We start from the raw sequence: 25,543 nt of genomic DNA, 5'->3' as shown, positions 1-25,543 counted from the left end.
CTAACCTATACTGGGTGGCAGCTACCTATCTAACCTATACTGGGGGCGGCTACCTATCTAGCCAATACTGGGGGCACCTACCTATACTGGGGGGGCAGCTACCTATCTAACCTATACTGGGGGTGGCTACCTATCTAGCCAATACTGGGGGCACCTACCTATACTGGGGGGCAGCTACCTATCTAATCTATACTGGGGGCACCTACCTATCTAACATATACTGGGGGCACCTACCTATCTAATCTACACTGGGGGCAGTTACCTATCTAATCTATACGGGGGGCACCTACCTATCTAATCTATACTGGGGGGCAGCTACCTATCTAATCTATACTGGGGGTGGCTACCTATCTAACCTATACTGGGGGCACCTACCTATCTAACCTATACTGGGGGCAGCTACCTATCTAATCTATATTGCAGATACCTACCTATCTAACCTGTACTGGGGGCACCTACCTATCTACCTACACACTACTAAGCCCCCCCCCCCATTAGTGTATGTGTGTGGTGCGCTCACACGCAAAGAGGATGAATGGGGGGGGCACCAAAATCTGGTTCGCTCAGGGCGCTGTGAAACCTAAGGCCGGCCCTGGATAGATTCATTCCTTTATGCTAATTACATGGGTCTGCTAGTGGACGGTGTGTCTTTATACCTATTTTGCCTAACAAGGAGGTGTGTTAATTGGATCAGCTATTCATTATATATTTTTTAGTTGCATTTAATTCCTTTTATAGGGACAATACAATTCATTTGAGGAATAGATGGTGTCCTTCCAGCTTTGCCCACAAGATGGCACTGGAATAACTTAAATACTGAAGATTTTCTTATTGAGTTTCAACAACAAATGTGTACAAATGTTATGTGCATAATACAAATATATATATACAGTGGCTTGCAAAAGTATTCGGCCCCCTTGAAGTTTTCCACATTTTGTCACATTTCTGCCACAAACATGTATCAATATTATTGGAATTTCACATGAAAGACCAATACAAACTGGTGTACATGTGAGAAGTGGAATGAAAAGAATGAAAATCATACATGATTCCAAACATTTTTTACAAATAAATAACTGCAAAGTGGGGTGTGCATAATTATTCAGCCCCCTTTGGTCTGCGTGCAGTCAACTGCCCATAGACATTGCCTGATGAGTGCTAATGACTAAATAGAGTGCACCTGTATGTAATCTAATGTCAGTACAAATACAGCTGCGTTGTGATGGCCTCAGAGGTTGTCTAAGAGAATATTGGGAGCAACAACACCATAAAGCCCAAAGAACACACCAGACAGGTCAGGGATAAAGTTATTGAGAAATTTAAAACAGTCTTAGGCCACAAAAAGATTTTCAAAGCCTTGAACATCCCACGGAGCACTGTTCAAGCGATCATTCAGAAATGGAAGGAGTATGGCACAACTGTATACCTACCAAGACAAGGCCATCCACCTAAACTCACAGGCCGAACAAGGAGAGCGCTGATCAGAAATGCAGTCAAGAGGCCCATTGTGACTCTGGACGAGCTGCAGAGATCTACAGCTCAGGTGGGGGAATCTGTCCATAAGACAACTATTAGTCATGCAATGCACAAAGTTGGCCTTTATGGAAGAGTGGCAAGAAGAAAGCCATTGTTAACAGAAAAGCATAAGAAGTCCCATTTGCAGTTTGCCACAAGCCATGTGGGGGACACAGCAAACATGTGGAAGAAGGCGCTCTGGTCAGATGAGAACAAAATGGAACTATTTGGCCAAAATGCAAAACGCTATGTGTGGCGGAAAACTAACATTGCACATCACTCTGAACACACCATCCCTACTGTCAAATATGGTAGTGGCAGCATCATGCTCTGGGGGTGCTTCTGTTCAGCAGGGACAGGGAAGCTGGTCAGAGTTGATGGGAAGTGTAACGATTGTGGGATGCGCACTGACACAGCGGAAATCCTCCACAAGCGTATAATTAAGGTAGGACCCAGGTAAGGTGCTATGTACCTGTAGAGGGCATTCCCACCGACAGATGGAGCTGTGGAGTGCAGACGAGCACAGCCTCTGCATGGCCACAGATGCCAGATGGGAATTGTACAGATGAAGGCAAGTAAGGCACGATAGCCCTCTAAGAGAGAGAGCACAGAAACAGACTAAATGTGTGTCCACCAAACTAGTCGCCACCCAGCAACGGTGAACACACATTAGCAGAAACAAAGCTGGAACACAATCGCAGGAGAGAGGCGATTGCCAGAAGTGACACAAGACCGAATCTAGATAGAGCTCAAGAGGAGCAAAGGTACAGCAAACCACAATGAGAGACAAGGAAAACAACAAATGCTAGCTAAATGTGAACACCGCACTCATACGCAACAGCGAACGCGTTTACTGCGCGGTCTCCACACGTTAGGCGCAACAGAGACAAGCACGCCACCCTAACTAACCAGACACATAAACAAGACACATAAACAAGAAAATAGAGTACGCGAATGCTTGCTTAACGGTTATCTCACCGAGCCTACAGCAAGCATTCGTATCAGACAAGACAGAGAGAAGGAACCACCGCTGCTACCACTAGAACGAGTGCGATCCAGACAGACAAACTAACAGAAACAGGAATAGGTCAGATCCACTGCTCTTTCCGCCAGAGCGAGTGTGAACCAAGTACAGAATAGGTTTAGCAGGAACCACAGCAAGACAGACAGATGAGGTAGCCAGTAGCAACCGCTGCTCCAGCTTACACTCCAGAATACAGATCAGAAGGATCCACAGTCGCTACCACTAGAGGCTAGTGCGATCCCAACAAGACAGACAGATGAGGTAGCCAGTAGCAACCGCTGCTCCAGCTTACACTCAAGAATACAGATCAGAAGGATCCACAGCCGCTACCGCTAGAGGCTAGTGCGATCGAAACACTGCTCTGGTTAGCACCCCCAGACAGACAGAACGATTTCCTGTCAACCACCGCTGGCGACAGAACAATCGCAGCAAAGAGGCAACACAGACAAAACAGATAAAGCAACCTGACTAGCACCAGAGAATGCCTAGTGCAGTCCCAAGAATTACTCTAAGATAACTTTAGCAAACCAACAGGGCTGATACTCAAGGAGAGTTCATCAGAAACAAACCATGAAGGATGACCAGCAAAGGATTCTGGGAAAACCTGGCTTTTACACTGCCAGCCTTCAAAGGAGGCAGCTAGGCGATTTGCATAACAAATGTATGCAAATCCCTCAGCAGCAGAGCAGGTCTGAAACTTGCAAAGAAAAGACAGGTCTCTCTTCCAGAGACCTGCAGCCCACAGACTAGCGGAATGGTCAAACAGCTGTCTGCCTGTGCAGCCAGCTGAGCAGATCATTACAGGAAGATGGACGGAGCCAAATACAGGGCAATCTTGGAAGAAAACCTCTTGGAGTCTGCAAAAGACTTGAGACTGGGGTGGAGGTTCACCTTCCAGCAGGACAACGACCCTAAACTTAAAGCCAGGGCAACAATGGAATGGTTTAAAACAAAACATATCCAAGTGTTAGAATAGCCCAGCCAAAGTCCAGATCTAAATCCAATCGAGAATCTGTGGCAAGATCTGAAATCTGCTGTTCACAAACGCTGTCCATCTAATCTGACTGAGCTGGAGCTGTTTTGCAAAGAAGAATGGGCAAGGATTTCAGTCTCTAGATGTGCAAAGCTGGTAGAGACTAGAGATGTCGTGAACCTCCGATTCGCGAACCTTTGCAGAAGGTTCTGTTTGCGGAAAAGTTCGCGATCCGCAATAGACTTCAATGGGGATGCGAACTTTGAAAAATAGAAATAATTATGCTGGCCACAAAAGTGATGGAAAAGATGTTTCAAGGGGTCTAACACCTGGAGGGGGGCATGGCGAAGTGGGATACATGCCCAAAGTCCCAGGGAAAAATCTGGATTTGACGCAAAGCAGCATTTTAAGGGCAGAAATCACATTGAATGCTAAATTGCAGGCCTAAAGTGCTTTAACCTCCCTGGCGGTCTATTAGAAACCGCCAGGGGGGCAGCGCATCACTGTTTTAAAAAAAAAAATTAAATCATGTAGCGAGCCTAGGGCACGGCGCGGCGAATTGCGGCGATCGAGCGCGGAGCAGCGGCGATCAGAGGGCACACGCAGCTAGCAAAGTGCTAGCTGCGTGTTGCAAAAAAAAAATTATACAAATCGGCCCAGCAGGGCCTGAGAAATCCTCCTGCGCGGCAGAGCACGGGCTTACCGCCAGGGAGGTTATAACATCTTGCATGGATATACATCAATCAGGGAGTGTAATTAGAGTTCTGCTTCACACTGACACACCAAACTCACTGTGTAACGCACCGCAAACAGCTGTTTGCGTAGTGACGGCCGTGCTGGACTGGTGCGCACCGTGGCCAGAGTGTAGGCGGTGGCGTTTTTCAAGGCCATATGGTTGCCGGGCTGTGGTAGCTCAATGATAGAACAACAGTGACTGTCCAGCTGATCAAATTTGGTCTGACCACAATGAAGCAACGACCTTATTATCTTTTTTGTGCCACCCCCACCTGAGACACTCAAATAGCCGGTGGTCATTGCTTCATTGTGATACGCAAGCCCCTTCACCGTGGCAAGCTAATGATCACGAAGGGGGATGGGCACATGTACATGCCTTTTGTTTATTTGTTGCAGCTGCCCGCAGTGCAGCCAGAAAAATTAGGCAGGGATGTACACGCACCAGAAAAATTAGTGTAGTGGCCGCTGATAAAGGTCAGGTACTGAACACTGTCGTGACTTAGGCGACTTCTCTTCTCAGTAACTATGCCTCCAGCTGCACTGAAGGTCCTTTCTGACAGGACGCTTGCGGCAAAGCAAGAGAGAAGTTGTATGGCAAATTGGGACAGCTCTGGCCACAGGTCAAGCCTGCGCAACCAGTAGTCCAAGGATTCATTGTCGCTTTTCGCAGTGTCTACATCCACACTCAAGGCCAGGTAGACGGCTACCTGCCGGTCCAGGCGTTGGTAGAGGGTGGATCCGGAAGGACTATGGTGAGGAGTTGGACTAAAGAATGTCCACATGTCCGACATCACCCTGAGATCGCTGGAGCGTCCTGTCCTTGCCTGCGTGGACTTGAGAGGAGGAGGGTTACTGCCAGTGGTACCTTGATTGCGTTGTACAGACACATCACCCTTAAACGCATTGTAAAGCATCATCGACAGCTTGTTCTGCAAGTGCTGCATCCTTTCGGCCTTCTGTTGAGTTGGTAACAGGTCCGCCACTTTGTGCCTTTACCGAGGGTCTAGTAGCGTGACCACCCAGTACAGGTCATTCGCCTTGAGTTTTTTGATACGGAGGTCCCTCAACAGGCTGGACAACATGAAAGAGGACACCTGCACAAAGCTGGATGCAGACGTACTCCATCTCCTCTTGCTCTTCCACAGTGACGGGACTCAACTCCTCCTCCTCCCCCCAGCCACGAACAATACCACGGGAACGTGGAGCAGCAGAAGCCCCCTGTGACGGCTGCCGCGGTTGTTCTTCTTCCGCCGCCTCTTCCTCCTCCACAGAAACACCTTCCTCATCATCACCATCATCAGAGTCTGACTCCTCTCCTTCCCCACACGACTCCTCTTCTTCCTCCTCCTCCTCCTCCCCCCCCCTGTGCTGCCGCAGGTGTTGTGGAAACATCGGGTTCGGATGTAAATTGCTCCCACGACTCCTGCTGCTGTAACTGTTCTCGTTCACACTCCTCCACAGCTGTATCCACCACTCTACGCACGGCACGCTCCAGGAAGTAGGCGTAGGGGATCAAGTCGCTGATGGTGCCCTCATTGCGACTCGCATCAGTGTCCAGTTGTTGGGCCACAACATTCCCATCCTCCCAGATTGTGTCCTTGTACTGTAATGATACAGGTACTGGGTGACGGCTTTCTCCTGGTCTAGCAGGGTGGAATTCCAGCGAGTCAAGCTATCACAAATCAGGCGTCTCACCGGCAAGTTGTTTCTACGCTGAATGTCCGCAAAGCGTGCCATGGCCTTGTAAGAGTGCCTGAAATGTCCTCTAAGCCTGGGTACTTGGACACAAATCTTTGCACGACCAGATTCAGCACATGTGCCATACAGGTAGTGTACAAGATACAGAGGCGCCAAAAGAATAAAAGGTAATTAAATGAACTTAAAAAACCAACTGGTTAAACAGAGGAGGCAGCGGTGGTCTTACCCCCTCCAAACAGACACAGGCAAGGACTGCGATTCAGACAGTCAACAATTTATTCGGAACTCCGAAAAACAATGCAACGCGTTTCACGGGCCATACATCCCGCTTCCTCAGGCAAACTACAGTAGGAGTCACAGCTGCAGAAAATACACAAACAGACAACCAGAGGCATAAAATCGTCAAAGTGCTGATATGAATACGAAAATTTACATTTTGCATTACATTTTAGTGACAAGTTGTGCGCGGGTTATAAATATTAGTTTCGAGCTGATAGTAGTCTCAAAGGTATGCTTGACAGCTTTAGAATGGGTAAGGGGAATGTTAAAGGTGCATTGTGCTGAACAGAGTAAGACCAATGATAAATACAAACAAATATGCAAATACTCAAAGTAAAAATTGGCTGGGTTTGCTGCCGGTTGTTGCGGACATCATGCAGAACAACAGTGAATAGTGGGTGAAATTGGGAGAAAGGGTTGACGTGGTCTAGAGGAGGAGGAGGGAGGGAGGGTGTTGGAATGGCTAAAAAACAGGTGGGTGTTTTTGGCAGCAAGTAAACAAGGGTATAAGGAGAAGGCAGACTTACCATCTGTATTATATCAGCGAGCTCGGCGCCTCTGTAATGCCAGAGGACACCTGAGTTCATTAAGTAGCATAGATTAGTATGAGGAATGTGAGAGTACTTCCGGGTGGAAGTGTGTCATAGAGGGGCGGGGCCATCATGTGTGTATACTTTGTAAATTTTGTAAATAAAGTTGGGGAAGAAAAAAAAAATAGTTTCGAACTGATGGAAGTCTCAAAGGTATGCTTGACCGCTTTAGAATGGATAAGGGGGGATGTAAAAAGTTGCATTGTACTGAACAGAGTAAGACCAATGATAAATACAAACAAATATACAAGTATTCAACATAAAAATGGTAGAAAGACATGTAAAATGCATAAAATGTATAAAAATCTAAATAAAAGTTGTATATCATAAAATTATAATAAACATATACATTATTAGAAGGATAAAAGAGAGGACTATTAAAAGACTGAACGGATTAGGTAAAGTGCTTAATGTATTTTTTCTAGTACTTCATTAAGACCCTCAGGAACCAAAGTCCTGAGGGTCTGTATCCAATACATTTCCAGTTTTTTTAGGGTAACAGAGGCCGCCGGGGCACTGTCGTTGATCTGATCAATGAGAGTGATGGTGAAGGTGTCAGGGGTGCCGTCGTGTGCGTGGTGAAAGTGACGTGAGACACTGTGCAAAGGGAAGTGTTTGAGGATATTCCTTTTGTGTTGTCCTATCCTACTACGGGCTTCTTGTGTGGTTCTGCCAATATACTGGAGACGGCAAGAACAGGAAATGAAACAGATGATAAATTTGGAATGGCATGAGATATGTTTTTTTATTTGGTATTGAGTACCTGTGGTGTGAGAACTGAAGCTGACGGTGTTGGTAATGAAAGGACAGGCTAAACAGCGGGTGTGGTTACAGGCCCAGGAGCCGGGAGGAAGTGTACTGGAAGAGGCGGAGGGAGGATGGTTGCGAAGTTTACTGGGAGCTAACAGGCCGCGGAGGTTGGGTGCTCTCCTATAGGTGATTTACGGTCGGGTAGGTAATAGGGGTTTAAGGTAGGGGTCCTGGAGCAGGATTTCCCAGCGATTATGTAAAATAGATCTTATGATTGAGTGTTCTTTGCAGTATTTTGTGATGAATCTAGATTGAGGGTTATTGTCAGTGGTAGGATTGGGGATGGTTTTAGTAGTGGATGGTTGGATTTTGGCCTTATGCCGTGCATCGCGGATTAGCTTCTTGGGGTATTTTCTCTCAGAGATTTTTTTTGCAAGAATATCGGATTGAGTATTGTAGTCATTGATATCGGAACAGTTTCTAAAAATCCTTTTAAACTGGCTATATGGGGTATTCTGGGTCTAAGGGCGGTGGTGAAAACTGCTGAAATGAATGAAATTGTTGAAGTCTACTGTTTTGAAGTATGTTTTGGTTTGTATGGAGTTGTTAACTATGGAAATAGTAAGGTCAAGGTAGTTGATTGTGGTAGGGTGGTGTTGGGCAGTAAAATTGAGTCGGGCTTTGTTACTGTTGAGGAATAATATGAAATCAGGAATGAGGGTGGTATCACCCTTCCAAATGAAAAATAGGTCATCAATATAGCGTTTATATAGGATTATATTGTTTTTGAATAGGTGATCATTGTTGAGTAATGTTGTTTCAATCAATCCCATGGTCAGGTTAGCGTACGAGGGTGCAAAGGAGCTCCCCATAGCTGTACCGCTAACCTGATGATAAATACAGTCATTAAATGTGAAAATGTTGTTGTTCAAAATGAACTCAATGCAGTGGAGAAGGAACTGTTGTTGTAAGGGGGGCATATTGGGAATAGTGGTGAGATAATATTGAATAGCAGAAAGGCCGAATTGATGAGGAATATTGGAATATTTGTATATAAGGATGTAATGTCACAGGTTAACCAACTGTATTCAAAGGACCAGGTGATCTGGGATAATAGTTGTGTGAGGTGGTAAAAGTCTTTTAAATAGGATGGGAGGTTGATGACAAGTGGCTGTAGATGTTTATCAATAAACCGGGAGAGATTACTGTTCATGGAATTAATACCGGAAATGATGGGTCTTCCGGGCGGTTTATGTAGCTGTTTGTGGATTTTAGGTAGATGATAGAAAAAGGGGGTAGCGGGGTGTTGGTTAATGATGAAATTGCGTTCGTTTTTTGTAATGATGCTCTGGAAGAAGGCCTGATTGATGAACTGTTTGAGAATATTGTTAAGGGCTGTTATGGGGTCGGAAGTGAGTCGGTTGTAGTGGTTGCAATCATTAAGAAGTCTGAGGGATTCGTCAAGATAATCAGATTTATTGAGAATAACTATACCACCGCCCTTGTCCGCAGGTTTGATGCAGGTCATCAAACCTGCGGACAAGGGCGGTGGTATAGTTATTACAAAAAACGAACGCAATTTCATCATTAACCAACACCCCGCTACCCCCTTTTTCTATCATCTACCTAAAATCCACAAACAGCTACATAATCCGCCCGGAATGTTAAAGGTGCATTGTGCTGAACAGAGTAAGACCAATGATAAATACAAACAAATATGCAAATACTCAAAGTAAAAATTGGCTGGGTTTGCTGCCGGTTGTTGCGGACATCATGCAGAACAACAGTGAATAGTGGGTGAAATTGGGAGAAAGGGTTGACGTGGTCTAGAGGAGGAGGAGGGAGGGAGGGTGTTGGAATGGCTAAAAAACAGGTGGGTGTTTTTGGCAGCAAGTAAACAAGGGTATAAGGAGAAGGCAGACTTACCATCTGTATTATATCAGCGAGCTCGGCGCCTCTGTAATGCCAGAGGACACCTGAGTTCATTAAGTAGCATAGATTAGTATGAGGAATGTGAGAGTACTTCCGGGTGGAAGTGTGTCATAGAGGGGCGGGGCCATCATGTGTGTATACTTTGTAAATTTTGTAAATAAAGTTGGGGAAGAAAAAAAAAATAGTTTCGAACTGATGGAAGTCTCAAAGGTATGCTTGACCGCTTTAGAATGGATAAGGGGGGATGTAAAAAGTTGCATTGTACTGAACAGAGTAAGACCAATGATAAATACAAACAAATATACAAGTATTCAACATAAAAATGGTAGAAAGACATGTAAAATGCATAAAATGTATAAAAATCTAAATAAAAGTTGTATATCATAAAATTATAATAAACATATACATTATTAGAAGGATAAAAGAGAGGACTATTAAAAGACTGAACGGATTAGGTAAAGTGCTTAATGTATTTTTTCTAGTACTTCATTAAGACCCTCAGGAACCAAAGTCCTGAGGGTCTGTATCCAATACATTTCCAGTTTTTTTAGGGTAACAGAGGCCGCCGGGGCACTGTCGTTGATCTGATCAATGAGAGTGATGGTGAAGGTGTCAGGGGTGCCGTCGTGTGCGTGGTGAAAGTGACGTGAGACACTGTGCAAAGGGAAGTGTTTGAGGATATTCCTTTTGTGTTGTCCTATCCTACTACGGGCTTCTTGTGTGGTTCTGCCAATATACTGGAGATGGCAAGAACAGGAAATGAAACAGATGATAAATTTGGAATGGCATGAGATATGTTTTTTTATTTGGTATTGAGTACCTGTGGTGTGAGAACTGAAGCTGACGGTGTTGGTAATGAAAGGACAGGCTAAACAGCGGGTGTGGTTACAGGCCCAGGAGCCGGGAGGAAGTGTACTGGAAGAGGCGGAGGGAGGATGGTTGCGAAGTTTACTGGGAGCTAACAGGCCGCGGAGGTTGGGTGCTCTCCTATAGGTGATTTACGGTCGGGTAGGTAATAGGGGTTTAAGGTAGGGGTCCTGGAGCAGGATTTCCCAGCGATTATGTAAAATAGATCTTATGATTGAGTGTTCTTTGCAGTATTTTGTGATGAATCTAGATTGAGGGTTATTGTCAGTGGTAGGATTGGGGATGGTTTTAGTAGTGGATGGTTGGATTTTGGCCTTATGCCGTGCATCGCGGATTAGCTTCTTGGGGTATTTTCTCTCAGAGATTTTTTTTGCAAGAATATCGGATTGAGTATTGTAGTCATTGATATCGGAACAGTTTCTAAAAATCCTTTTAAACTGGCTATATGGGGTATTCTGGGTCTAAGGGCGGTGGTGAAAACTGCTGAAATGAATGAAATTGTTGAAGTCTACTGTTTTGAAGTATGTTTTGGTTTGTATGGAGTTGTTAACTATGGAAATAGTAAGGTCAAGGTAGTTGATTGTGGTAGGGTGGTGTTGGGCAGTAAAATTGAGTCGGGCTTTGTTACTGTTGAGGAATAATATGAAATCAGGAATGAGGGTGGTATCACCCTTCCAAATGAAAAATAGGTAATCAATATAGGATTATATTGTTTTTGAACGGGTGATCATTGTTGAGTAATGTTGTTTCAATCAATCCCATGGTCAGGTTAGCGTACGAGGGTGCAAAGGAGCTCCCCATAGCTGTACCGCTAACCTGATGATAAATACAGTCATTAAATGTGAAAATGTTGTTGTTCAAAATGAACTCAATGCAGTGGAGAAGGAACTGTTGTTGTAAGGGGGGCATATTGAGAATAGTGGTGAGATAATATTGAATAGCAGAAAGGCCGAATTGATGTGGAATATTTGTATATAAGGATGTAATGTCACAGGTTAACCAACTGTATTCAGAGGACCAGGTGATCTGGGATAATAGTTGTGTGAGGTGGTAAGAGTATTTTAAATAGGATGGGAGGTTGATGACAAGTGGCTGTAGATGTTTATCAATAAACCGGGAGAGATTACTGGTCATGGAATTAATACCGGAAATGATGGGTCTTCCGGGCGGATTATGTAGCTGTTTGTGGATTTTAGGTAGATGATAGAAAAAGGGGGTAGCGGGGTGTTGGTTAATGATGAAATTGCGTTCGTTTTTTGTAATAACTATACCACCGCCCTTGTCCGCAGGTTTGATGACCTGCATCAAACCTGCGGACAAGGGCGGTGGTATAGTTATTCTCAATAAATCTGATTATCTTGACGAATCCCTCAGACTTCTTAATGATTGCAACCACTACAACCGACTCACTTCCGACCCCATAACAGCCCTTAACAATATTCTCAAACAGTTCATCAATCAGGCCTTCTTCCAGAGCATCATTACAAAAAACGAACGCAATTTCATCATTAACCAACACCCCGCTACCCCCTTTTTCTATCATCTACCTAAAATCCACAAACAGCTACATAAACCGCCCGGAAGACCCATCATTTCCGGTATTAATTCCATGACCAGTAATCTCTCCCGGTTTATTGATAAACATCTACAGCCACTTGTCATCAACCTCCCATCCTATTTAAAAGACTTTTACCACCTCACACAACTATTATCCCAGATCACCTGGTCCTTTGAATACAGTTGGTTAACCTGTGACATTACATCCTTATATACAAATATTCCAATATTCCTCATCAATTCGGCCTTTCTGCTATTCAATATTATCTCACCACTATTCCCAATATGCCCCCCTTACAACAACAGTTCCTTCTCCACTGCATTGAGTTCATTTTGAACAACAACATTTTCATATTTAATGACTGTATTTATCATCAGGTTAGCGGTACAGCTATGGGGAGCTCCTTTGCACCCTCGTACGCTAACCTGACCATGGGATTGATTGAAACAACATTACTCAACAATGATCACCCATTCAAAAACAATATAATCCTATATAAACGCTATATTGATGACCTATTTTTCATTTGGAAGGGTGATACCACCCTCATTCCTGATTTCATATTATTCCTCAACAGTAACAAAGCCCAACTCAATTTTACTCCCCAACACCACCCTACCACAATCAACTACCTCGACCTTACTATTTCCATAGTTAACAACTCCATACAAACCAAAACATACTTGAAAACAGTAGACTCCAACAATTTCATTCTATTCAGCAGTTTTCACCACCGCCCTTGGACCCAGAATACCCCATATAGCCAGTTTAAAAGGATTTTTAGAAACTGTTCCGATATCAATGACTACAATACTCAATCCGATATTCTTGCAAAAAAAATCTCTGAGAGAAAATACCCCAAGAAGCTGATCCGCGATGCACGGCATAAGGCCAAAATCCAACCATCCACTACTAAAACCATCCCCAATCCTACCACTGACAATAACCCTCAATCTAGATTCATCACAAAATACTGCAAAGAACACTCAATCATTAGATCTATTTTACATAATCGCTGGGAAATCCTGCTCCAGGACCCCTACCTTAAACCCCTATTACCTACCCGACCGCAAATCACCTATAGGAGAGCACCCAACCTCCGCGGCCTGTTAGCTCCCAGTAAACTTCGCAACCATCCTCCCTCCGCCTCTTCCAGTACACTTCCCCCCGGCTCCTGGGCCTGTAACCACACCCGCTGTTTAGCCTGTCCTTTCATTACCAACACCGTCAGCTTTAGTTCTCACACCACAGGTACTCAATACCAAATAAAAAAACATATCTCATGCCATTCCAAATTTATCATCTATCTCATTTCCTGTTCTTGCCGTCTCCAGTATATTGGCAGAACCACACAAGACGCCCGTAGTAGGATAGGACAACACAAAAGGAATATCCTCAAACACTTCCCTTTGCATAGTGTCTCACGTCTTTTTCACCACGCACACGACGGCACCCCTGACACCTTCACCATCACTCTCATTGATCAGATCAACGACAGTGCCCCGGCGGCCTCTGTTACCCTAAAAGAACTGGAAATGTATTGGATACAGACCCTCAGGACTTTGGTTCCTGAGGGTCTTAATGAAGTACTAGAAAAAATACATTAAGCACTTTACCTAATCCGTTCAGTCTTTTAATAGTCCTCTCTTTTATCCTTCTAATAATGTATATGTTTATTATAATTTTATGATATACAACTTTTATTTAGATTTTTATACATTTTATGCATTTTACATGTCTTTCTACCATTTTTATGTTGAATACTTGTATATTTGTTTGTATTTATCATTGGTCTTACTCTGTTCAGTACAATGCAACTTTTTACATCCCCCCTTATCCATTCTAAAGCGGTCAAGCATACCTTTGAGACTTCCATCAGTTCGAAACTAATTTTTCTAACCTTTTCCCTTTTTTTTTTCTTCCCCAACTTTATTTACAAAATTTACAAAGTATACACACATGATGTCCCCGCCCCTCTATGACACACTTCCACCCGGAAGTACTCTCACATTCCTCATACTAATCCATGCTACTTAATGAACTCAGGTGTCCTCTGGCATTACAGAGGCGCCGAGCTCGCTGATATAATACAGATGGTAAGTCTGCCTTCTCCTTATACCCTTGTTTACTTGCTGCCGAAACCACTCCACCTGTTTTTTAGCCATTCCAACACCCTCCCTCCCTCCTTCTCCTCTAGACCCAGGGCCGGCCCGCTCATGAGGCGGGGTGAAACTTTTGCCTCAGGCGGCAAATTTCCAGGGGCGGCACCCGCCCGTCCGTGGGTGCGGGGAGCCGGCCCGCCGAGCTGGAGGGGTAGCTGGCAGGACGGGGGTATTGGGCCAGCGGCGGGGAGGGGGGTCGGACCCCACCCCTCCCTCGCCTGGGTCCCCCGTCCTCCGCTCCTCTCCAGCCTAAATAGAAGCAGCCGTATGTGTAAGAGGCACGGGCGGGGAGACACTCACCTCCTCCTCGCTCCAGCGTGCGCTCCACTGACATCACTTCCTGCAACGCTGCAGGAAGTGACGTCAGTGGAACGCACGCTGGGAAGAGGTGAGTGTCCTCCCCGCCCGTGCCTCTTACACATACGGCTGCTGCTATTTAGGCTGGAGGGGAGCGGAGGACGGGGGACCCAGGCGAGGGAGGGGGGGGTCCGACCCCCCTCCCCGCCGCTGGCCCAATACCCCCGTCCTGCCAGCTACCCCTCCAGCTCGGCGGCCCCCCAGAGCGCCCCCCCCCCCTCCGAGGGGGGGGGGGAGGGGCGGCGGTGACAATTTTTTAACAATTTGCCTCAGGCGGCAAAAAGTCTAGGGCCGGCCCTGTCTAGACCACGTCAACCCTTTCTCCCAATTTCACCCACTATTCACTGTTGTTCTGCATGATGTCCGCAACAACCGGCAGCAAACCCAGCCAATATTTACTTTGAGTATTTGCATATTTGTTTGTATTTATCATTGGTCTTACTCTGTTCAGCACAATGCACCTTAACATTCCCCCTACCCATTCTAAAGCTGTCAAGCATACCTTTGAGACTACTATCAGCTCGAAACTAATATTTATAACCCGCGCACAACTTGTCACTAAAATGTAATGCAAAATGTAAATTTTCGTATTCATATCAGCACTTTGACGATTTTATGCCTCTGGTTGTCTGTTTGTGTATTTTCTGCAGCTGTGACTCCTACTGTATTTTGCCTGAGGAAGTGGGATGTATGTCCCGTGAAACGCGTTGCATTGTTTTTGGAGTTCCGAATAAATTGTTGACTGTCTGAATTGCAGTCCTTGCCTGTGTCTGTTTGGAGGGGGTAAGACCACCGCTGCCTCCTCTGTTTAACCAGTTGGTTTTTTAAGTTCATTTAATTACCTTTTATTCTTTTGGCGCCTCTGTATCTTGTACACTACATTGAGTCCACCCTGGGTGGAGGGTTGTTACCCTATTTTCCTGTCTACAGAGAGCGACTTTTTATTCCTGAGTGGGGTCAGGATTGTTCTCCCCACCTGCCTATACAGTGGTTGCCTATTGGTAACCCTGGTTTGTAAGTATAAATTTAACTTCTCATTTATTTTGTTGTCCCCAAGACGAATTACACTATTGGGGCTCTTGGTGTCCCTCTGCTTTATGTGCCATACAGGGTATGTGTGTCAGCTTTCCCAAATTCAACGCAGCAATGAGATTGCTGCCGCTGTCACACACCACGTTGCCGATCTCAAGCTTGTGCGGGGTCAGCCATTGCTCCACCTGTTTGTTAAGAGCAGCCAGGAGAGCTGCTCCAGTGTGACTCTCCGCTTTCAGGCAAGACATGTCTAACACTGCGTGACACCGTCGTACCTGGCATGCAGCATAGGCCTGGGGTGCTGGGGCTGTGTAGCTGGAGAGGAGATCGCGGCACCAGCCAAGGAGGAGGAGGAGGATGATGACAGCGAAGCGGTGGTAGCAGGTGGAGAGGAGGTGGCTGAAGGCCTGCCTGCAAGCCATGGAGGTGTGACAAGTCGGTCCGCTGCGCAGCCACGTACTCCCTGCTTGCTGCCATCGGTCACCAGGTTGACCCAATGGGCTGTGTATGTAATGTAGTGGCCCTGCCCGTGCTTAGCAGACCAGGCATCCGTGGTCAGGTGGACCCTTGACCCAACGCTGTGTGCCAGAGATGACACCACTTGCCTCTCAACTGCACGGTACAGTTTGGGTATGGCTTTTTGTGAAAAATAATTGCGGCCTGGTATCTTCCACTGCGGTGTACCAATGGCCACAAACTTACGGAAAGCCTCCGACTCCAACAGCTTGTATGGTAATAGCTGGCTAGCTAATAGTTCCGCCATGCCAGCTGTCAGACGCCGGGCAAGAGGGTGACTGGCAGACATTTGCTTCTTACTCTCAAATACTTCCTTCATGGACAGCTGGGTACTGCTGTGGGCAGAGGAGGAGGAACCGCTGAAGGGAAGAGGCGGTGTGGAGGAGGGTGGCTGTGAAGGTGCACGGGAGAAAGTGGATGAAGACGATGCACCTGAAGGAGTAAGAGGAGAAGGAGGGTGGCTTGTCTTTTGAGGGGTGCTGCTTTTCCTCAGGTGTTCTTGCCATAGCTGTTTGTGCCTTCTCTCCAGGTGCCTTCGTAAGGCACTTGTCCCTACGTGAGAGTTGGCCTTTCCATGGCTCAATTTTTGCTGGCAGAGACAACAGATGGCTTTGCTCCGATCTGAGACACACACGTGAAAAAATTTCCAAACGGCTGAGCCCCCCTGCGGTGATGGCGCTATGGTGGCATCAGCAGCTGACATTGAAGGGCATGTTGGCTGGCTGGCCATAGCTGGCGATACATGGCACCAGACACTGCCCCCAGCTGTTTTGGAGGATGAGCTTCCTCTGCTTCTATCATGGAGTCGTCTCCTCCTACTCCTCTCTGACTCCCCCTCTGAACTGTCCCCCTGGTCATCTCTTCTACCGGGAACATATGTGGTATCCGTATAATCGTCATCATAATCCTCCTGGCCAGCTTGGCTTTCCTCAGACACCTCCTCAACTGCACCAACTTCAGGTGGTTCATCATCCCCCTCCTCACACGATACGTCCATACTATCGCCACCTAACTCAGATGTATGAGGTGGTGTACCTGCGACTTCTTCTTGTTGTTGCAGTAGTGGCTGTGAATCAGTGATTTCACCACCACCACCAAATAACTCAGGCGAAGTGTCAAATGCAGCGGGTGTGGTGCTTGTACTAGCGCTGGTGGCACTGGCTGCGGGAGATGAGGTCTTCTGTGTTAAATACTCAACCACATCCTCACAATTTTGGGAAGTGATGGCACGTGCCTTCTTCTGAGCACTGTATTTTGGGACAGGTCCGCATGAAATCACAGCAACACCACCTCGCACAGACCTGCCGGTGCCTGGTGGCCTTCCTCTGGGTCTCCCTCTACCTCTTCCTCTACCTGGTTTGTCCATTTTGTCCATCTCGGGTGGATGCTAGATATATGCAGTGAGGTAGTTTCACTCAACACAACAGGTAGTAGGATGCAGTGAGCTGGGTTCACTGAACAGTAAAGGTACTTAGATGCAGTTAGGTGGGTTCACTTAACACAACAGGTAGTAGGATGCAGTGAGCTGGGTTCACTGAACAGTAAAGGTACTTAGATGCAGTGAGGTGAGTTCACTCAACAAAACAGGTAGTAGGATGCAGTGATCTGGGCTCACTGAACAGTAAAGGTACTTAGATGCAGTGAGGTGGGTTCACTCAACACAACAGGTAGTAGGATGCAGTGAGCTGGGTTCACTGAACAGTAAAGGTACTTAGATGCAGAGAGGTAGGTTCACTCAACACAACATGTAGTAGGATGCAGTGAGCTGGGTTCACTGAACAGTAAAGGTACTTAGATGCAGTGAGGTGGGTTCACTCAACACAACAGGTAGTAGGATGCAGTGAGCTAGGTTCACTGAACAGTAAAGGTACTTAGATGCAGTGAGGTGGGTTCACTCAACACAACAGGTAGTAGGATGCAGTGAGCTGGGTTCACTGAACAGTAAAGATACTTAGATGCAGTGAGGTGGGTTCACTCAACACAACAGGTAGTAGGATGCAGTGAGCTGGGTTCACTGAACAGTAAAGGTACTTAGATGCAGAGAGGTGGGTTCACTCAACACAACAGGCAGTAGGATGCAGTGAGCTGGGTTCACTGAACAGTAAAGGTACTTAGATGCAGTGAGGTGGGTTCACTCAACACAACAGGTAGTAGGATGCAGTGAGCTGGGTTCACTGAACAGTAAAGGTACTTAGATGCAGTGAGGTAGGTTCACTCAACACAACAGGTAGTAGGATGCAGTGAGCTGGGTTCACTGAACAGTAAAGGTACTTAGATGCAGTGAGGTGAGTTCACTCAACACAACAGGTAGTAGGATGCAGTGAGCTGGGCTCACTGAACAGTAAAGATACTTAGATGCAGTGAGGTGAGTTCACTCAACACAAAGCTAGGTATATGCAGTGATGAGGTGGGTTAAGTAAACACAACAGGTACTGCAGTATATGCATTACACTGGGTAGTACAATGTGCAGCTCCCTGTCACACACACAGGTAGTCACTGAATGTGCTGGGCTGCTGGCAGTGGCACACACACACTATCAATTGCAAGGCTGTGCATGCAACAAAAGTGTCAGTTTGACACACAGAAAAAAAAAAGTACAGGATGAGCTCTGAAAAGAGCTATTGAGGGGTGCTATAAAAGCAATAACAATCAGCCAGGAGCAAGATAAGCAGCCAAGAGCCTAACTAATCTGTCCCTAGAAGAACAAGTCTGCAGCAGCTGTCCCTACTCTGTCTCTAGCAGGCACACGAGTGAGGCTTATGGCCGCCGGAGCCTGCCTTATATAAGGGGGGGTGGGGCTCCAGGGCTTAGTGTAGCCTGAATGGCTACAATGTGCCTGCTGACTGTGATGCAGAGGGTCAAAGTTGACCCTCATAGTGCATTATGGGGCGAATCGAACTTCCGCAAAAGTTCGCCTGGTGCAGGCGAACGCGAACCCCCAAAATTCGCCTGGAACCGTTCGCCGGCGAACCGTTCGCTACATCTCTAGTAGAGACATACCCTAAAAGACTGGCAGCTGTAATTGCAGCAAAAGGTGGTTCTACAAAGTATTGACTCAGGGGGCTGATTAGTACCCTCAAAGGCCCAAAGTGCACCAAGAAAGTGTCCCCCATGCAATTACACCCTTAGCCTGAAATGCTGACAAGAGGCAGGATGGATCCATGCTTTCTTAACATAACTACAAAATGTATCGTTGCTTTAAACTAACATTGAAACATATCTTTATTGCATGCAAATGTATTTGGGCTGGGGATTCCGAGACCCGAGCCTCTAGGTTATTTTTTCCCCCCAGGCCAAATGGTCCCAGTCCTCCCCTGATTTACAGTACACAGACAGCCAGAAACAAGTTACCGTGGGTTACCACTTCAGCCTACAGTGTTGTTAACTTTATGCATCCGAGCAACTTTTACCTCTAATTCATTCGCCAATAACTATCACTACTTATCACACTGAAATTATCTATATCTTGGTTTTTCTGGCTTTCTTTGGGTGGTACATTGTGCTAAGAATTATTTTATTCTAAATCCATTTTAACAGAAAGATTAAGAAATAAATGGAAAAAATGCATTATTTCTCAGTTTTTGGCCATTATAGTTTGAAATTAATACATGCTACCGTAATTAAAACCCATGTTTTTTATTTGCCCATTTGTCCCGCTTATTACACCATTTAAATTATGTCCCATCACTATTTACAAGCCTATAATTTAAAAAATGATATTAATATACTCCTTTGACATGCATATTTAAAAAGTTCAGACCCTTAGGTAACTATTTTTTTTTTTTTTAATTGTAAATTTTTTTACTGGACGAACATATTCATCCAGATAGGGTCAAAGGGTCAAGTGGTTAATGCAAACATTCACAGATGGAAAATATCAACGAGATCTGCTATTTTCCTCTACTACAGCTGTGAAACTGCTGTGGCGCTGTTAATTACTTTCTTATCTAAACCTAAAATTTATGACCGTTATCTTTTTTTTTTTTCTTGCTAGGTAGGGACATTTATGGCAGCAGTGATCTCTGCTTCAGTTAACTCTTTCCTGACTCATTTTAAAGAGAACCTGTAACAAAAAAAAGTTCCCCTGGGGGTACTCACCTCGGGAGGGGGAAGCCTCAGGGTCCCAATGAGGCTTCCCCCTCCCCAGTAGCTGCAGGCAGTCCAGTGCTGGCTCCCCCGCAGTATCCCGGAATCCTTCCTCGACAAGGCTGACAAGCACTGATAAGCGCTGATTTATTTAACTTTCCTGGCTCCAGCGGGGGCGCTGTTGCGGCTCTCCACATGGAGATGGGCGAAAATAGCTGGTCTCTGTCGGGTCCGCTCTACTGCGCAGTAGAGTGGCCCGACAGTGATCGGCTATTTCCGCCTATCTCCGAGTGGAGAGCCGATACTGCGTCTGCGCTGGAGTCTGGAAGGTAAGTATTTACATCCCCGCTGTTCGGGGAGCTTTATCGCCGCCGCTGCTGGACCGAGCAGGATGGGGGAAGCCTCAATAGGATCCGGAGGTTTCCCCAACCCGAGATGAGTACCCCCCAGGGGAGGTTTTTTTTCATTGCAGGTTTTCTTTAAGTCCTTCAGCTCCTACAGTTATTAGAAACCAGGACAAACTGTAGGAATAAAAATGCTGTTTGCTTCCATTTAATTGCTAAACTGTCACTGTTTAAAGGACACCTGAGCTGATACTACATCTATGCCAGCGCGTGTAGTTTGGGATCCTTCTACTTTCCTATAGCAGCAGAGCATTGTACTGTCTTAGCCATCAGTGCAAAGTTTTGAATCAGGATGATACAATTTATTGGCTTAGAGGAAAAAGAGTAAGCTTTCTGCTAATAAGCCTTCTTCAGACTTTACATTCAACATTTGAAATAGATTCATAGATTTTTCAGTAAATATAAATATATGTCATTCAGATGCCTTAATTACAACAGAGCATCCAAAGGAGATCTTGACAGGATGTTTGCTACTTACCTGTTTTCTTTCTCTCTTTTGGATGAGCTTCACTCCATTGCACTGCCTTGTCCCCCGTTTGTGGCTCCGACTGCAGCCAGTCGCACAGAGGACAAAGGAGCAGTGCTTGCTCTGGCCACTTGCGCTCCCTGTAATTTCCCGCTCCTGCCCAGATGTGCACAACAACTGAGGCCAGTACAGTGTTATGCATTCTTGACAAGTACCGGTCATACATGAGCATCATTTCTCAAGTACGCATGCCCAGAACACTATCGGCTGCTGTGCACATTCGTGCAGGAGCGCAAATTACAGGGAGCGTGAGTAGACAGAGCATCCACTGTTGAATGGAGGGCAGAGCAGTACAAACGAAATGAGCCCATTCAAACCAGTGATCACTAGTCAGGGTGTTAGACAGAATGGTGTTTGGTGGGGGGGGGGGATGGTTGGTGACAGCATGCTTTATGGCCCATACTCACGGGCTACAATTGTCGCCGCAACCACGTGACACGCGCGTGTTGCGGCGACAGGTCGCCCGTGAGTATGCCGCACGCACCCCGAGCCATCGCTCGTCGCTGCTGTCGCCAGGCGATTGGCACGGTCAATCGCCTGGCGACAGTTGCCGCCGCAACTTCGCCGCAACTGTCGCTAGTCCACGTGTGTGTGCGGACTAGCGACAGCAACCTAATAGCCGGTGCATTGAGTTTCCGGCAGGGGGGAGGAACGTCGCCGACAGCTTCCGTCGCATCCCTAGTCCCTCTTCCGCGTGTGTATGCGGAGGGACCTGGCGACGAGCTGCCGCCGAACGTTTGCGCACACGCTCCCGTGTGCTAGCAACAGGCAACAAAAGTAGCTCGTGAGTATGGGCCATTAGGCAGTGGAAATTACAAATCCTGCCCTGCTGTGAACACGCCCTGAATACAGATATACAAATTGCTAAACTACTTCCTTCCTGTAGTCAGATATCCCATATCTTGACCAGTCTTGTTGTAAAGAACATCTAAACTGGTTACAAAAACCTCCTTTCCTCCTTAAAGAGGAACTCCAGTGAAAATAATGTAGTAAAAAAAGTGCTTCATTTTTTACCATAATTATGTATAAATGATTTAGTCAGTGTTTGCTCATTGTAAAATCTTTCCTCTTCCTGATTTACATTCTGACATTTATTACATGGTGACATTTTTACTGTGGGCAGGTTATGTAGCTGCTCCTAGCTGTTTTGGCTGTCAGAGACAGCTGTAAACAGCTAATTCCTGTCTGTGAACATTGTTACATTGTGGCAGTTTGCCCAGAGTACTCAGAGCTTCTTGTGGGAGGGGTTTCAGCACAAAATCAGTCATACAGCGCCCCCTGATGGTCTGTTTGTGAAAATCATTATATTTCTCATGTAAAAGGGGGTATCAGCTACTGATTGGGATAAAATTCAATTCTAGGTTGGAGTTTCTCTTTAAATTTGTTTGCCGAGCCTTTAAATTTCCCAGGATGTACTCAGGGCCCTGCAGAGGATCCTCAAGGGGTTGGTGCTCAGATTAGAAAAAGGGGCCCTAATCGATCAATCGTGCTAAATTGTGTATGTAATACCCCCTCTCCAGAAAGCATTAGGCAGTCTTAAACCACACACACACGCACGCACGCACGCACTCACACACACACACACACACACACACACACACGATCAGCACCCAGGGCTGGGACAAGGTTACCCAGCACCAGAGGCAGAGATTTGCGCGCCCCCCCCCCCAGTATACACACAGACATACAGTACACAAACAATACACAGACATACAGTATAAACACAGACATACAGTATACACACAGTACACACACAGACATACAGTATACACACACAGACATACAGTACACAGACATACAGTACACAGACATACAGTATACACACACAGACATACAGTACACAGACATACAGTGTACACACAGACATACAGTACACAGACATACAGTATACACACACAGACATACAGTACACAGAAATACAGTACATAGACAGACATACAGTATACACACACACACAGTCATACAGTACACAGACATACAGTGTACACACAGACATACAGTACACAGAAATACAGTACATAGACAGACATACAGTATACACACACACACAGTCATACAGTACACAGACATACAGTGTACACACAGACATACACTACACAGACATGCAGTATACACACACACAGACATACACTACACAGACATACAGTATACACACAGACAGTATATACACACACAGACATACAGTACACAGACACACAGTATATATACACACACACAGACATACAGTATACACACACACAGACATACAGTACAAAAAAAGTATACACACACAGAGACATACAGTACACAGACATACAGTATACACACACATAGACATACAGTACACAGACAAACAGTATAAACACACAGACATACAGTACACAGACATACAGTACACAGACATACAGTACACAGACATACAGTGTACACACAGACATACAGTACACAGACATACAGTATACACACACACAGACAAACAGTACAAAAAAAGTATACACACACAGAGACATACAGTACACAGACATACAGTATACACACACATAGACATACAGTACACAGACAAACAGTATAAACACACAGACATACAGTACACAGACATACAGTACACAGACATACAGTACACAGACATACAGTGTACACACAGACATACAGTACACAGACATACAGTATACACACACACAGACATACAGTATACACACACACAGACATACAGTACACAAACAGTATACACACACAGAGACATACAGTACACAGACATACAGTATACACACACATAGACATACAGTACACAGACAAACAGTATAAACACACAGACATACAGTACACAGACATACAGTACACAGACATACAGTACACAGACATACAGTATACACACACAGACATACAGTACACAGACATACAGTGTACACACAGACATACAGTACACAGACATACAGTATACACACACACAGACATACAGTACACAGAAATACAGTAGACAGACAGACATACAGTATACACACACAGAGAGACATACAGTACACAGACATACAGTGTACACACAGACATACAGTACACAGACATGCAGTTTACACACACACACACACACACACACACACAGACATACAGTATACACACAGACAGTATATACACACACAGACATACAGTACACAGACATACAATATATACACACACACACACAGACATACAGTATACACACACACAGACATACAGTACACAAACAGTATACACACACAGAGACATACAGTACACAGACATACAGTATACACACACATAGACATACAGTACACAGATAAACAGTATAAACACACAGACATACAGTACACAGACATACAGTATGCACACACAGAGACATACACTACACAGACATACAGTATACCCACACACAGACATACACCACACAGACATACAGTATACACACAGACATACACTACACAGACATACAGTACACACACACAGACATACACTACACAGACATGCAGTATACACACACATAGACATACACTACACAGACATACAGTACACACACACAGACATACGCTACACAGACATACACTACGCAGACATACAGTATACCCACACACAGACATACACCACACAGACATACAGTATACACACAGACATACACTACACAGACATACAGTACACACACACAGACATACACTACACAGACATGCAGTATACACACACATAGACATACGCTACACAGACATACAGTACACACACACAAACATACACTACACAGACATACAGTACACGCACACACAGACATACGCTACACAGACATACACTACACAGACATGCAGTATACACACACATAGACATACACTACACAGACAAACAGTACACACACAGAGACATACACTACACAGACATACAGTACACACACACACACAAACATACACTACACAGACATACAGTATACACACAGACATACACTACACAGACATACAGTATACACACAGACACACACTACACAGACATACAGTATACACACACAGACATACAGTATACACACACAGTACACACACAGACATACACTACACAGACATACAGTATACACACACAGTACACACACAGACATACACTACACAGACATACAGTATACACAGAGTACACACACATACAGTATACACACTCACACACTCACTCTTTCAAAACCCCAACCCCCCTCCATACCTAATTCATACCAGGCATCCACGTGAATACAGCTGGGTCCCTCTCCCCTTCGGTCATCCAAAGGGCAAAGGAATGACGTTTATTGCTGTCTGGCTGAGTGTTATAAGGGGGTCCCTCCCCGTCCAGTCCAGCCACAGCTCACACGTGCAGCAAGTAAACAGGCAACTCTGAAGGAAGCCGGCACCACTTCCCTTACAGCAGATACTGGCTTCCTGCTGTAGCCTAGCAACATCAGAATCAGAAACAGAATCATTTATTTCGCCAAGTACAACGGGGGTTGTACCCGGAATTATTTTTGGCTCATACAGGGTCGGAGATGGTACAATACGTGCATGCAATTCAACACATACAATTAGGTACAGTGGTACAAGTAAGCAAAT

General features: G+C 45.5%; 1 protein-coding gene across 1 annotated transcript in view; it reads right to left on the bottom strand.

Annotated features, from left to right (window-relative positions):
- The window catches only part of AKAP17A (A-kinase anchoring protein 17A), a 126,835-nt gene extending 101,651 nt beyond the window's left edge, over positions 1–25,184 (bottom strand). The window contains exon 1 of the mRNA XM_068269942.1: positions 25,164–25,184. The gene's annotated coding sequence lies outside the window, so the exon portion shown is untranslated. The remainder of the gene's footprint in view (positions 1–25,163) is intronic.
- Positions 25,185–25,543: the final 359 nt, after the last annotated feature.

Source organism: Hyperolius riggenbachi, chromosome 2 (genome assembly GCF_040937935.1).
Source record: "Hyperolius riggenbachi isolate aHypRig1 chromosome 2, aHypRig1.pri, whole genome shotgun sequence".
NCBI classification, from domain to species: domain Eukaryota; kingdom Metazoa; phylum Chordata; class Amphibia; order Anura; family Hyperoliidae; genus Hyperolius; species Hyperolius riggenbachi.
This window is presented reverse-complemented; position numbering and strand designations above follow the sequence as displayed.